General features: G+C 47.0%; 1 long non-coding RNA gene across 1 annotated transcript; it reads right to left on the minus strand.

Moving 5' to 3' along the window:
- Positions 1-1,789: 1,789 nt before the first annotated feature.
- LOC133242003 (uncharacterized) lies at positions 1,790-11,451 on the minus strand. Its single transcript, XR_009734750.1, has 2 exons — positions 8,347-11,451; positions 1,790-8,073 (listed from the first exon to the last, which is right to left on the minus strand). It is a non-coding gene; the product is annotated as an uncharacterized LOC133242003 (long non-coding RNA).
- Positions 11,452-16,607: the final 5,156 nt, after the last annotated feature.

Below are 16,607 nucleotides of genomic sequence, written 5' to 3' on the forward strand. Positions count from 1 at the left end.
GTGACCTGCCCAAGGGTATTCAGCTGGTTAGCTGAGCCAAGACCACAAACTAACTCCTGACTTGAAACTGTAGGCCCCAGTCCTCTAGGCATGGTTTTAGGTGTCTAGAGCTCAGACAATGCATCCTTCAGGAGAAAGATTTGAGATCTAGGATGACAAGGAGCCAAATTCAGTCACTTGTGAAACACAGTCATCTATGGGCAGTATTATTAATATAACTAACTGTAGGATGGGGCTTCCCCTGTGGCTCAGCTGGTAAAGAATCCGCCTGTTATGTGGGAAACCTGGGTTCGATCCCTGGGTTGGGAAGATCCCCTGGAGAAGGGAAAGGCTACTCACTCCAGTATTCTGGCCTGGAGAATTCCACGGATTGTATAGTCCATGGGGAATTCCTCATTCATGAAAGTGGCTCACCCAACATACTTATACACATGCTCTCCCCCAACTCTTATTTTACTACTTACGGGCCTTGGCACAGAGAGTAAGCGTACATTTGGACTTCAGTCTCTTTTTCTGTCTACATCCAGACAGGGACATAATTTTAGTTTGGGCCAGGAGGAGGTATTTTAATGTCTGAGTTTTCTATTTTGTACTCTATGGCTATGTTTGCATAAATGCTTTACTTTTTTAGCTAAAATACTTGATCTGGTTTTGCATATGAAAGAATGTAGCTGGCCTTGGTCCCTGGTTCCCTGGAGGGAGCCTTGAAACTTTTGGCATTTCCCAAGTGTTTGGGGTGTCTTTATTATTCCTGATGGGCCCCTTGGACCAGTCCCAGTTGTTTATGATAACAAGGTGACTTACAGAAAAGCTGCAAAAACACAATGAAGAAACAATGAAGAGTTCCTGTTTACTCATCATCCAGATTCACCAATTGGTAATATTTTGCTTTATCGTTCTTTCTCTAACGCTTTATCTGTCATCTATCTCCTAAACTCTTTGCAAATATGACACTTTTTAGCCCCAAATAATTGGTGTGCATTTACTAAGAGCAAGGCCCTTCTCCAGCATAGCCACTGGACAATTATCAGTACTAGGAAATTTCACATTGCTCCAACACTGTTATCTTAGCTACAGACCCAATTCACTTTCTGCCAATTAGCCCGAGACGATCCTTATAACATTTTTTTTTCTGATCCAGATTTCAATCCAGGAGCATGTATCACATTTAGTTGTGATGTCCCATTAGTGTATTTTAATTTAGAACTTCCTCAGTCTCTCTTGGTGTTCCATGACACGAATATTTTTGAAGACGACAAGCCAGTTGTTTTGTGGAATTTCCCTTGAATTAGGTTTGCCTGATGTTTCCTCGTGATTAGATTGGGGCTTTGCCTTTTTGGCAGGAATACTACACAAGGGATGCTGTGGCCTTTTCAGTGTCTCCCATCAGGAGGCACGTGGTACTGGTTTGTTCCATTGTTGGGGATGTTAATGTTGATCACTTGACTAAGGTGTTCTCTGCCAGATTCCTCCATGGAGAAGCCATTATGCTATGAGACGTGCTTTTGATTGTATCTCTGTTCCTTACGTGGTGTGGCTCTTTTAGCAGTCCTCAAAAAGAACTCTTAGCCCAGTAATACCACAGACTTGGTGGATTACAAACAACAGAAATTTACGTCCTACATTTCTGCAGGCTGGATGTTGAGATCAGAGTGCCAGCATCATTGGGTGAAGGCCCTCTTCAGGGCCACAGAGTTCTCATTGTAGCCTTAAGTGGCAAAAAGGCTAGGGAGCTCTGTGTGTGTGGGGGGGGGTCCTCTGTTATAAGGGCACTAATAACATTCATGAAGGCCTCACCTCTTGATACCATCACATTGAGGGATAGTATTTCAACACAAGAATTTTGGAGAGGACACGTTCAGACCATACCAATCACTCATGGTGGGATTAATTGTAACCTCCAAGAAGGTGAATTACTCTCCCCACCATGCAAAAACCCAGCTGAGATTCTATACGACATTGAAGGATCTGGAGAAACCATGTTCACACCATCCCCGCTTACAGGTAACTTGGCTGTCACTTGAGCAGTACCGCAGTATTCAAAATGTATGCCATTTCCAAAGGAAAATATTTAAAAAGATAAAACATGGCAAATATATTTTCATGAAGTAGACTCATTAAGGTCTTTTCTTATTAGATGCTAGGGTATGGGGTAATGGGGGCTGCTTGTTGAACCTCATAGGATATAATTTGATCTCAAAAGGCAGACCAGAAAGTTGAAGGACTCCCTTCCATCAGTGCCCTATGCAGTGTTGAGAGTCTCAGAGGGTCTTCGACTAGCCTGGCATTGAATAGGTGTTTGAGAATCATTTGTTAGTTGAGGGGAGCCTGCTGTCCACCTGCCGTGCTGGGGGACGTGGACTGAGCCTTTGGGGGGAATCGTGGCTGAGAGTAACAATACAAGGCTCATCCCCAGAGGACTGTCCCACGTGTTCCAGCATTCCCCTAACGACCTGGCTGGGTAGGCAGAGCAAACACCCAAAACATCCATCTTACAATGGAAGAAACTGAGGCCCAGAGATGTAACATGCCCAAGGATGCTTGGTGAGGGAAACCAACCATTTAATGTGACAGTTTCAGTTTTCTTTTTCAGCATCTGATTTGCATTTTCCTCCCTCAAACAGGGGCAGCAAGTAAGGAGAAGGTGAGGCCTCAGATACTGCAAAAGTTGTTTTGACTAGGTCAATTGACATCAGTTTTGTGTTTTGGGGTGCATTTTGTTATCTGTTTTGCTTTGATGGGAACACACTAACATTTGTAGTTCTAAATACTCTCTGTTGGATCCTCTTAATAACCCCAAGAACTTGGTCTTAGGATGCTCATTTCACAGATGGAAAAACTGAAGCTGTGGAGTTTGGCAAATGGCTCATCTGGTTCCACAGTCTGGTCTTGAAGCCCCTTTCACTGAGCCAGAATTGATGTGAGGAGATCCCTGCCCCCTGCATAGGAAGCTTTCAGATGCAAATCAAATAAGGAACCCTTGTGTGTCCCTTTCAGACTGGCAAAGTGAGAAGGTGGGGTAAACCTCCAGACCTGAGGTTGGTCAGAATGCAAGGGAAGGAGAGTGGGAAGCAGTTCTCCCAGGCCCTGGTGGGAAGTATAAATTCAACTTTTCAGAGGTACCAATGGCTTTCCCAGCATTTCTAATGTGATCTAGTGATTCCACTGTTAAAATTATTTTCAATGGCTGTATTTGGACACACACAGAGAGAGAGATCTACATCCATATACATATATATTAATAACCTTTTCCCCATAGCACTGTTACTAAGAGGAAAACCTACAATCAACCTAAGTGTATATTAATTAGATCACTTAAATACAGGATAGAATACCCAAACAATGGAAAATGACACGGCTGTTAGAAAAAGATTGGGGCAGGTTTATTCACAATGCCCTGAAAGAATGTCCAAAATATACTTACATGAATAAAAGAACCTCAGAAATAGTGTACGATCTCCTCCGTGCAATAAAAAAGTGAGATGTATTGAGACAATTGCCAAAAGGGAGTTTTAAGAACCGTGAATAGAGGTTACCTCTGGGGGAGGAAAATGGACAGTCCTCTATTATTTACATTTTTCCCAGAAGCAGGTACTATACCTTTCTATTTTAAAATATTTTAAATCATTTTATGTTTTCCTTTCATCTTTTATAGATTTTAAAAATATTCTTTATGGGGATGGTGGGGGACACTATGTATTACTGTGTGTTGGGGCAGGGGGTATATGGGAAATCTCCATGCCTTTCACCCAGTTTCGCTGTGAACCTAAAACTGCTCTCAAAAATAAAGCCTACTGAAAAATATAAAGAGCTATATATATTATTTGTACCCTTTCCTGCCCCCCAAAACTTCATAAAACCAACACAAATGGGAGCTGAGTATGCATTTGAAAAAAATCAAATGTGACCTTGGACTTGGGGTTTCTTTAGTAAGAAAACACCTTTGAAAGGAAGTGAAACAGGCCTTCAGGAAGGTGTAGGGGCACTTCCTGCTTAGCTGCACTTGAAGGAACTTGAGTTCTTAAAGGGGCAGGAGGACAGTCTTCTCCAAACCATGGCTCTTACAATCCAAAATCAAACTGGCTGTATACAGGTCCCCAGCGGACTTCCATTCTAGAAGGCAACTCAAGTACAGTTGAGTTATCCAGCCCTGCACAGGTGCAGTTCAGAGCCATCCTTCTGGAGAGTTCTGTATTGGAGGTTCCCTTGTAAGGTGTGAGCACCACATTTCAGTTCGGTGGACTGAACTATATTTTCAGGACATTCCGCCCCGGATTCATGTAATGGTGTATGTGCGTGTCTGTTATCCACGTGTTGGGTTTCTCTAAGTGGAGGCCCCAGGGGCCAGGCTGGCCCACGATAAAAGCTTATGCGGGTGCAGAGGCTTCGTGTTTAGCTGCTGCTATTATTTTTACATTTTCTCACTCATTCCTGCCCTCCTGACAGCCAAGCAAGTGTGTGACAGGGCAGCCAGCATCCCACTTAGAAGGGAAGGAACAGGACAGATGCCCAGCGACTTGCCCAAGGTCTCTGGGTGTGTAGCGAGCCCACAAGCAGATCCCAAGCCTAGCAAGCTGGCCTCCAGCCCAGTGCCCCCGCAGGGGAGGAGCCGTGGTTTCCTGGGGTTTCATCATTCGTCAGTCCGTTTATGTGCAAGTAACTTTCCACTGACTTCTCCTGTGCCTGCCCCGAGGGTTAAATGCCAATGAAGCGTGGCCGTGGGAGTTCTAACCAGGGCGGGGTCCACGTGGGTAGTGGATGAGGGGAGAGCCTGGGAAAACAGGTGAGGCTGGTGCAGGCAGCATCGAACCTTCCTTCTCTGCCTCTCATCCATGCCCACGATCCCCAGTGACTCCCACTTGGCGACCTTGTGGGCTTCAGGGCCTGGGAGACGAAAAAGGGTGGCACAGAGGAGGAGGTAGGGGGTGGGAGACAGAACGGAGCATCTTCACAGCTCGTTCCTTCTGACATCAGCCAACTGTGGTTTTCCCGGCAGTATGTTCACCTCCAGGGAAGCCCAGCAGAGAAGCTGCCCGCACCTGCCCTACAGTCGCCATGATCACTGCCGATACTGACAGGATTCTGACGCCCTGGTGAAGACCGTGTCCTGTGTAGCCTTAAAGGAAACCCATCTTCTCCTTTTCCCCACTGTTTCCCACCATACCCCAGCATGGATGCTCCATTTAGCGGGTTAAAAAAGCAGGGTGTTCCAAGACTAGACTTTCAGATAAATAACAGATAGCTTTTGGAGTCTGTTATCTCATGCAGTCTTCGAGACATTTAAATTTAAAGGTGATTCCTCGTGTATCTGAAAGTCCAGTTTAATGGGGCATCAGAGAGTTGATCTGGCAATCGTACCCTGAGAAGGGACACTTAGACCTGTCCACCAGACAACTGAAGAGCTGTCTGTCCACCCAGATCCACCCAAACACAGGCAGGCAGGCAGGCAGGCAGACACACACACACACACACACACACACACACAAAGAGCCCTTAGTCAGTCTCAGGCCTCTCAGTTCTCCCCCAGGGCCTCCTGCCAGCCCTGCCCCACCGGGTCCTCTGAAATAGGAGGGAGGGGGAGGGGAAGGAGAGGAGGGGGAAAGAGAACTCTGGCATCAGGGGCAGCAGCCCAGAGAAGGCTGCAGACAGCCCAGCAGATGGGAGCCACCAACAGCACAAACAGGCCTGCGAGGCTTGGAGCTGGTCCACCAATCACGCCCACGATCAGATCCACAGCTCCTGTGTGTCAAGACAAATGAGCCAAAAGACTTCCCTGCACTGCCTAAGGCCCTGTGGGATATGTGCATTGAGCCGAGGCTCCTCCTCCCGCAGAGGTTGGCCCCAGTCCTGGCTTCTGGTGGCCACACAAAGGCAGGATTGAGAACGGGCAGCCAGGGAGAGCCAGCTCCTGGGGACACAGAAAGTTTCTGTCCTCACCCCTCAGCGCCTTCCAGCTCTCGTGGGGCAGAGAACGGCTTGGAGAGGCCACCATGCGCCAGGCAGCGTGCTCACACGACCGCAGCGTGCCTGCCCTTGCAGACTTCTCTTCCTAATCAACTCGATGGACAGTGAATTTACATCAAATAAAGCACATTCATTTTAGGTTTCCATCCATGGATGTGGATGACCACGTGCGCCAGTGTCTCCATCATCCCAGGTGCTGGAGATACAAAATATTTCTGTGGCCCTAGAAAGTTCCTTGCCTCTCAGCCATTTGAGAGACTTGGCTTTAAATGGCGCCCTCCTGGGTGAAGCTTTGACTTCCTGAAGCAGAAGGCAGTTTCCCCACACCCCCTGCCTCGGGAAAATCTTCCATTGTTACGATTGCTCCCCTTGTTGCCATCTGTCTGCTTGCTCCCTGTCAGGCCTGTTTCCTTGGGGCGGGCCTAGGTTTTATTTCTGTTTGTATCTCTAGGACACAGACACCTATCAGCCCTGAGGGAATAAGGTTTGCTGAATGCTTCTGGGGCAGAGTTGAACCCTGAAAGTAGGAAGATGATGAATCCAGAGAGTTTCTCTTCCAAGGCAGGTAAAGATCGGGTCGTCTTCCCCTCTCCCCTGTGGCCTGGCTCAACACAGATTTCTGATCTTTTATCGGTCTCTGTTTATCAGGAGCCTGTATCAGTAAACAAAAGAAGTTTCGAGCATCAAGCCCTAAGCCCCTGCACCGGCCCCAAGCTGTGCAACTGAGGGAATTCAGGCTTGAGACAAGCAGGATACTGGCCCTGAGGTGCACATCAAAGGAATGATTTCAGTGAGCCCAGACTCTTATCTTCTCATACTTAGGAAAGCACCAAATTCATTAACTAGAGATGTCTGGTTTTCTTTATCAGTAATCTTTTGACGTGCTGACGACGGCATTTTTGCATAAACTCCTATATTTCCTGGCTCCTCCCTTACCTCTTGAGAGCACTTCTGCAGAGTGATGTGAGAGGCTGTGATCTGGGCCTAAGTCCTCAGTTTGCCCGCCGAATAAAACCTAATTCTCAACTTTTAGGTTGTGCTTTCCCTCTCTCTCTCTTTTTTTTTTTTTTCAGTCAACAACCCCATGTGGGAGGACCAGCCCATGAGTCCTTCTTTCCAGGACAAGCAAAAGGCTTAATCCACCCTTGTGACCATAGTGTCAGCTGATGGTACCTTCATTCCCAGTGACAACAGAGAAGTAATAATAAAGATGATATAACTTATATAGATGCTTCTGATCTTCAGTGTCATTCAGGATCATTGTAGAAAGTCTGAAGAATATGATAACTGACATATATGGGCTGCTTATCAAGCATGCCAGGGACCAATTCAAGCAATGCTCATTTCATCTTTAGAACAAGGTAATGTGGTAGGCATGAGGTAAGAACTAGCATTGTTAACCGCCGCCCCCCCCCCACCAACACACACACCCTTTATAGAAAGGAGCCACCTAACTTGTCCAAATCCCATGGCTAAAAAGTGGGAGCTGGGATCTCAATCCAGGCATTCAGGCTTGAGGTGGGCCACTACCCAGGCCCCTCCCAAGTGTAAGAGAAGACTCTGGGAGAGATTTGGAAGAACACTCCTTTTTTTTTTTTTTTTCCTTTTTCTGATTTTGTTTTAACTGCATAGTTTCTTTCCTCTGAAATTGACAATTATTGTCATATGATATAATTACATACAAGGAACACAATCAAAGAACTGATAATACCTCTGGAAACTGGAATATTCAGGGGGAAAAATCCAAATTGAGAAATAAGTGAATGTAGAGCCAGTGACAGCTGTTCTTTTCAGGAAGTGAAATCAATTTTTATCTCCTCAAAGAATTTCTTCTTCCTGAAGAAATGTATCCTGTTCACTGCGGGCTCAAAGGCTAAGTGTGTGTAGGTGATGATACCCCAAGACAGGCCTGAGGTCCCCAAAATGAAAGGCCAGGTCATCAGGCCTCAGCAGCTTTTCCTTCCCCCCCCCCCATATGCAGATGGTAACCCAAACTCATCATTTTGACTTGCCTGGGCTTGGGAAGATCCCCTGGAGGAGTGCATGGCAAACCATTCCAGTATTCTTCCTGGGAAATCCCATGGACAGAGGAGCCGGGCGGGCTACAACCTATAGGGTCACAAAGAATCGGACACAACTGAAACGACTTTGCACGTGCACACACACACACACGTTGTCCATTTCTCCCCATTTCCCTGCCTCTGCTCCCAGAGCCCCTCATCATTGTGCTCCTAGGGTGTCATCAGAACAGCTTCCTCCAGGTCGTGCTCGTGCCCAGGCCTGCCCTGTTCCACACAGCCCCTCAGGAGAGTTCTCTGACCTGTGTCTACATCACCTCCTGTGTCTAAACCTTCCAGTATGTTTCGAACGTATGCTATTTACCAGCATGCTTCTGCTTCCTGCAAGTCCCCAGACCGGCAGTCACAAGGGTACCTCATCCCTCATGCATATTCCTCTCCATTGCCTCCACTTCCAGACCACTGCATATACCATTCCTGCTGCTAAGAATGCACGAGTCTGGGGAGTGGGGTGGGTTGGGGGGGGGGGAGGAAGGCTCAAGAGGGAGGGGACATAGATAGGATTCTGATGGATTCCCCTTGATGTGCAGCAGAGAGCACCACAGCATTGGAAAGCAATTAGCCTGGAAAAAAAAAAAAAAGCATGCTTACTTCCAACCTGTAATTGTCCTGACTCTGACACTGACAAGCCATGTAACTATAAAATAAAAATAACTGTGAAGGGCATAGAACAGGGTGGGCAACACTGGGAGTGAGCAATAAATGAGACACATCTTTTCTCTCCGTCTCACACAGGAGGAAACACAGCCTCAGTGAGTTCATCAGTGGCCCATGGATGTCACGTGACAGAAAGTGACGCAATTCACTTTCACTTCTCTGTGAATGTGAACTTTCCTACGTAGCCCTGACTTTTCTCAGCACGTGATCACATCTGCTCTCAGTGCATTAACTGTGTGACAGTAGCTAAGACCTGTTCATACCTCTTTTACTCCTTTTTATAAAGCCTTGAAAGTAAGCCAAACACAGAGCTGGCATTTCTCACATTTGATAAATGAGGGCAGAGTAAATAAGTGACTAGCCTAAAGGCTCAAATCCAATTATCAGCTTTGCTGAGACAAAGATGGCGACATCAGAGTCTGGGGCTCCTATAACTCATTCATCACGATGTCTGGAACCAGAACCTTCCTTCCTCTCTGCAGATTGCCCAACAGGACACACACTGGTCTGGGGGACAGGCTACTTCTGGGGCCGATGGGTAGGTAGTCTTGATCTTTCCTGCAGCTCCCAGACTGCACTGAGGGAAGTGGGGGATGGGAGGAAGGCAGCTCCAGACACTACCAAGAGATGCTTTTAACTGTCATGAAGCTGTGAGAGCCCAGCCCTATGATTCTTGGTGATGATGAGGTGCAGTAATATTGCTAATATCAGAGTCTAGCATTCATTCACACATTAATTCATTCTGAATCGAGTTACTATGCTCTGGTCTTGGGGGAAAGTAGCACACTGGCAGAAAATGGTGCAAAAGTGAGGAGCAAACTATCTTGCTGTCAGGGATTAGGGAGAAGACGGACAGGGAGGCCAAGAATTATAACCATACAGTAAACCAGAGGGCCCCAAGCTCACGGACCAGTACCACCTGTCAGATGAGCTGCAGCATTGGATTAGAAGCAAAGCACGATAAACCTAATGCGCCTGAATCATCCGGAAACCATCCCGCCCCCTCTCCAGTCAGAAAACTGTCTTCCACGAAACCAGTCCCTGGTGCCAAAAAGGTTGCGGACCTACATAAACGCTAAAAGCCAGGTATTACGGGAAACTCAGGGGTAAAAGCAAAGGTATAGAAAGAGTGAGAGGGGAAAAAACAAAAGCCTCTCCCAGACTGTGGAAGCCAGTCCACTGTATTCCCTTCCGATGGCTGCTGTAACAAATGACATGACTTCGGTGGCTTAAACACCACAAATGTATTCTTACGGCTCTGGACATCAGAAGTGCCTCATAGGTCTCACGGGGCCACAGTCAAGGTGCTGGAGGGCTGTGTTTCTGTCTGAAGACGCTAGAGAAGAATCTGCTTTCTTACCTCTTGCAGCTTCTACAAGCCATCTGCACTCTTTGGCTTGCAGCTCCTTCCTCCATCTGCAAAAACAGGAAGGTAGGGACTTCCCTGGTGGCCCAGGGGTTGAGAATCCACTGGCCAATGCAGACGCCACCGGTTCCATCCCTGGTCTGGGAAGCTCCCACACACCGTGGGGGGCAACTAACCCGGAACTAAGTCCCGGCGCCCACGTGCCGCAACTCCTGAAGCCCGGGAGCCTAGAGCCAGTGCTCAGCAACAAGAGAAGCCAATGAAATTAGAAGCCTGTACACCTGTGACAAAGAACAGCGTTTCTGAGCCCCCTCCCCACGCCCCCCAATCGCTGCAACTAGAGAAAAGCCTGCGCAGCAACGAAGACCCAGCACAACCAAAAATAAATACAGTAATTAAAACGAAAAAAAAAGGCAAAAAACTCCAGCAACGCAGCCTCTCTTTGGCCCTTTTCCTTTAGCTACATTCCCTCTGCTTCTCCCTCCGTCTTCGACTTGTAAGGACGCTTGTGATTACATTGGCTTCATCTGGGTAATTCAGGAGTCCCTATTTTCAGGTCAGCTGACTAGCAACCTTCATTCCAGCTGCAACGTCAATTCCCTTCTGGCACATGACCTTCACAGTCACAGGCTCCAGGCAGTGGGCTGTGAACAGCTTTGCGGGCCATTATTCTGCCTGCTGCACCCATTTCATAGATTACAGTGTGGCCTTGAGCAGTTTGTTCTAGACTCTCCCAGACTATAAATAACATCTGTAAACAGTAGAAATCACACCCACCCTGCCCGTCTCACAATGTTGTCCTGAGAATTTAATGAGAGAGTGTATGTGAAAGTACCAGAAAAAATACTAAAGCCCTATGTTGCTATATGGGGTGGCTCAGTGGTAAAGAATTCACCTGTCAATGCAGGAGACACAGGAGACCTGGGTTTGATCCCTGGGTCGGGAAGATCCCCTGGAGGAGGACATGGGGACCCACTCCAGGACTCTTGCCTGGAGAATCCCTTGGCAGAGGATCCTGGCGGGCTGCAGTCCATGGGGTTGCACAGAGTGACTGAGAGCATGGCAGCATATGTGTTTGTATGGTCAGGGATGGGGTGGTGGGATGACAAGGACATACCCTCTTGTGAGTATCTGTGACATTCTAGGAAGGCACCACAAGATGGTTTCTCCTAGGTGGTACACATCTCTTCCCAATTCCACATTCAGTGACGTCCCACTGGTATCTGGAAATCAGCCATGGTGGGAGCATTTACATCATGGAAATAGGCAAACACTACCAATCAGGGTGCTTCCCATGCCCCTCCCGGCCCCCACTCGTGTTTAAATATTCCCAGCACATCACAGCTTTATCCCATTTCTTTAAGAGAAACCATCTAACATGATTATCATTACCTTGGAGGAGGGATCCCTTCTGGCCCCAGGGACCAGTTTCACGCAAGACAGTTTTTCCACAGACCGAGGTAGAAGGATGCTTTGGGGATGATTCAAGCGCATAACATTTATTATGCACTGTATTTCTATTATTATTACATCAGCTCCTCCTCAGATAATCAGGCATTATATCCCGGAAGTTGGGGGCCCCTGCTTTAGAAGACAGAAGAGCAAGGTGAAGCCTGAAGCCAGTGATAAACCTGCATAAGATCACACTCCTGGTGAGAGGGAGGTGAGGCCAGCTTGTCACATACTCCAAGGATCTAGCCCGTCCAGCACACCCCGTGACCATGTTACAGCCCCCCAGTTCTGCAGCTAGACTAGAGGGCAGTTAGTCTAACTATCCAAAAGAGTCATGGGACCTTACCGCATGCTTAAAAATGTAACCATCAACATAAGGTGCTAGACGACCGTTTTTTTTGGCTGTGAAAGTGATGTGTCCTGGGGCTCACCCAGATCACTGCCTCCAGTGGTGGCCCCATGTACTAATCTTTAAACAGACTTGACCTAAATTGTGCCTGGAGCCTTCAGCTCCAGAGTTTCGGCAACATATGGAAACGGTGACATCACTTGCCAACACAAAGGTTCAAAGAGATGTGGCACCAACAAGCTGCCAGGTCACTCAAAAGTCCAAGTGCCACATGGCTTCCTCTTAGACAACCTGGAAGTATTTGAAGGTCAGCCAATATGAATACAATCCCTTCATTCACAGATGGATAAAGTAAATAGCAGGCTGGTATTTGGGGGGAGCAGTTAATGGAGGCAATTGGAGAGAGAAAAAAACTGACTTTCCTTTATGTTCCATTTAAATCAGGTTCCCATGTCTCTGACCCTGCACTAAGTGTTCCTTCCTAAGCTTGGGCTTCTATTTCAAACGAGCTCAAGGCATGAGGAATCTGGTTAGTGGATTTCATTAACACAGGAGCAAAGGTTCACATCTAACAGTGGTTCTGTCTTGGCAGAATACCAGGATCACCTGGGGATCTTTGAAAGCTCCAGCTGCCCATATTACATCCAGAGCAGTTCATCAGAAGCTCTGGGCTGGGACCCTGGAGCCATACTTGCCCATGGAGACCCTCAGCTGAGAGGCTCCCTGGTGCTGAGTTTATTTTTCTCACTCCCACTTTCCATTCAATTTCTGGGGTTTCCTGTTGTTCATAAAGTGTCTGTTTGAGAAAAGCTTAGTATCCAGTTACAGCTGGAGGCCCTGGCTGGGCAGGAGGTGAAAGGCCTCAGCACTTTCTAGATGTTTCAGGGAAGAAAGCGGCCCCACACCTAGAAAACCAGTTCTCCCAGCCTCATCTGACATCACCAGGAGCCAATGAAAAACTTGCACTTGAGTTGACTGGTTCCTGTCTAAACTGATTAAACCGAGAACTGACTGGACAAACCATGTAGGGTTATGCCCCCCTGACGCCCCCAACTGCTCTTTTTAGGAGAGCCTATTCTCTGATGTGCACTGATCCAGCCGTCTATCAGCTTGCTTAGTCTCAACACATTTGTTCTGAGGCTGTGGGTGGAGGAGGATTTGTTTCCCAGGCAGGTGAGAAGCCAGGTCTGAGTAAACAATAATTCCACACCCCAAGATCCTTGTGAGAGAGAAGATTTTGGTAGATCGTGGCTGCCACCTGGTGGCAATAATTGGTAATTGACTCCCGTGGAAGCATCACACCCCTTGGTGGAGGTCAATCCTAGCTGCAGTCATCTCACCTCGTTGCTCCATATGTACCAGCAGTGCTGCAGGCAGAAAGAACTTTTCCTTAAACATATAAGATAGGGTAATGCAGATAGGGAGACACATGCATCAAAGCACATGAGCTTTGGATCATGTTCACTTGCAACTTAAATGAGCCTTCTTTTTGTAATTATTCATGTTCTATGATCAGAAAATCATGATTGTGTGTTCAGATTAGGGCCAAACATGATACTTCTGACCACTGGAAGCTGGGAAGGTGTGAAAAACCCATCCTGAGGAACTGGAGGAGCAGGGAGACCAGAAGAAGGCAAACTGTCACAGCTTGGGTGGTTCAGTCGGTAGGTGTTCGCTCAAACTATATCCTCTCAACATTGCTCAAACGAACATCATTAGGACACATTCATTTAAGATACTGCCAACAGGAAACAAACCATGGAAATCTCTGAAAAGGCTAATGTGTGCATTATTTATGTAATAAACATATTTATCAGATCACTTTCTAGAATTTCATTCTGCCTGTCTTAAACGACTGCTCTAAGATACCCCATGCTTAGCACTTGGGGGAATACAGGTGTGAGGCAGGGCTTCTCAACCTTGGCACTGCCAGTATTTTTCACAATTCTTTGTTGGGGGAGGGGTGTCCTCTGCATCGTAGGATGTTTAGCAGCAAGCCTGATCTCTACTTACTACATGCCACCGCACCCTCTCCCATAGTTTATATGCTATACCTATCAAGGAAAAAACATAATAATTCCTAGAGTCCAAGTCTCTATCCGTTGGCTATAGATTATAAAAAGTTGCCCACTTTTGTCCTTAAACTGGGGAGGGAAAAAAAAAAGAGGTTTGTTCCACGTTTATACCACAGCATACTCACACCTGTATCCTCCTGAGTGCCAAGCACAGAGAATCTTAGAGCAGTCATTTAATAAATGTAGAGTGGAATTCTGGAAAATTCTTGCAAGTGAACTGATAAATGTTCTCCCTTTGCCTTCTTCTTCGTCTGTGCTGCACTTGCTCTGAACCACAGCCCCGCCTTCAAAGAAGGCGGCAAGTGATTTCTGTCCAGGCGCGGAGCCTCATGGACTCAGCACCACAGCATCCAAGATGGCTGGTGCTATCTAGGACCCAAAGGACAACTGGCATGCTTGCTGCTGTGAGTGGGGAAGGGGGAAACAGAGGGTTAAGGAGCTCCCCCATAGGTGCTGCGGTGTGACATATGACAGTGGGCCCTCCTGCCCATATCTATCTGAACTTTCATTCATGCATCCATTCATTCACTCACTTGAGAAGTATTTCCTGAGAATCTCTGTGTGTCAGGCACGATAATAAATGTTGGGGACACAATGATGGACAGAAAGGAACCTTCTCTCATCTCTAGAGGCCACAGTCTAACAGAAGACCCATGTGTTAAAAGCACTCTATCCATTTCTCTGTTGTCTTCGCAATAAAACTTGTGATCAATGCTAAGATGATAGTCTAGGTGAGATTTGGAGGTTAGGGAACAGCCTCTCTAAGTGAACCTCTCCCTGTAGGATGAGCAGGAGTTAGGAAATTGAAGCCTGGAGGAGGAGGGACCTCAGGGCAGTAGCATGTGTGGAGGTACTGAGGCAAGAGGGTTTGGTGTGTTCTCAGCATGAACCAAAGGCTAGTTATGGGGATGCACAGAGAGGAGGCTGGAGGAGCAGGCCAATGGGAGATTACAGAGAGTCCTGTGTGCCTTGTTTAGGATTAAGATTTTAAATTTAATTCAGTAGTTGCACCTTTTACACAAATCACTGGCTGTTGGAACTGAACTGGAGGGATCAGAGTAGATACCAGCAAACCAATAAGAGATGCTCATAGCTTGGATAAGGCACGGTGATGATGGAGACAGAGACTGAGGATGGATCGGAGAGAAATTTAAGAGGTCAAGACTGCTAGATGGGGACTTCTCTGGTGGTCCAGTGGTTAAGACTCTGCTCCCAATGCAGGGGCCCTGGGTTCGATCCCTGCTCAGGGGACTAGATCCCACGTGCCATACCTAAGACCCGGCACAGCCAAGGGGAAAAAAAAAACCCTGCTAGACGAACGGTTGGGTATGGGAGTAAGATGGAGTAGTCGACAGTGAGCCTCAGGTGTCTGCCTTGGGGAACTGCCTCTGAGCTTCTCCTACAAGTCCAGACATCGATCACTCTTGATTAGCTCTGAGTTTCTGGCATCATCATTACTGAGATAGAGTTATACTTAAAATAGGCCAGGTATAATGTCAAAGGAGAGGAAGACTGGGAAAACAGAGGGGTCTTCTTTTCTCTCCTAGAAATGCAACTCACTAGAAATGAAAAGGCTCAAAAAAATAAAGAGCTTCCCCATGGCAATATTCTGCTATCATAAGTGGGGTTTTGGTTTTTCTCTCTGTACCTCTCATCTCTTCGCACACTGAAGGGACATTTATAAAGACCATTTTCTCTTTGGGGTCATTGGCAGACGATGTCCCGTGATGGCCCCTTCTGGTTCAAAATCCAGTTATCCCTCACCTTGTTCCTCCAAGACTACACCGTGATTGCTGAGTGAGACATGGATTGACCAATTCTCCCATTCAAGGGCAGAAAGAGAACATGACTGCATGACCTTCTTTTGTGCTCACGGGAAATAATGGATACCATTATGGCTTTAAGTTCAAGGATAATGAGGGTGGAAACCTGGCCGTATCACTATTATAGCTTTATTAATGGCTGAGAGGGGAATTGCCTTTATTCTTCCAATATTCATAAATGACTTTCCCTTTCACAAGGGCATTTTCAACTTTCACAGAGTTCTGAGTAATTTCTAAAGAAGCAAAGCCACAGTTGTTGTTATGAGTTGAACTGTGTCCTTCCCAAATTTTATGTTGAAGTCATAACTCCCAGTACCTCAGAGTATGACCTCATTTGGAGGGACTTCCCTGGTGGTCCAATGGTTAAGACCCCACGTTCCCAATGCAGGGGGCTGGCGTTTGATCCTTGGTCGGGGAACCAGATCCCACATGCCACAACTAAGAGCGCAGTCAAATAAAATAAATAAGAAAAGTAAATATTAAAAAAAAAATAAAACACTACTTCCTTCCAAAAAAGGAAGACTATGACCTCATTTGGAAACAGAGCTGCTGCAGATGTTATCGGTTAAAACACAGCCATGTTGGAGGAGGGGTGGACCCTGACTCCAGTAGGACTAATGTCCTTATAAGAGCAGAGAGACAGGGAGGGAAGGTGGCCATGCAACAATGGAGGCAGAGACCAGAGTGGTGCAGCAACGGGCCAAGGAACTCTGAGGACTGCCAGCAACATCAGGAGCTAGAAAAGGCAAAGAAGGACCCTCGGCTACAAGTTTCAGAGGAACCATGGCCCCGTAGACACCCAGATTTCAGACTTCTAGCCCTCAGAACTGTGAGACAATAAAC

This window comes from Bos javanicus, chromosome X (assembly GCF_032452875.1).
Source record: "Bos javanicus breed banteng chromosome X, ARS-OSU_banteng_1.0, whole genome shotgun sequence".
NCBI classification, from domain to species: Eukaryota; Metazoa; Chordata; class Mammalia; order Artiodactyla; family Bovidae; genus Bos; species Bos javanicus.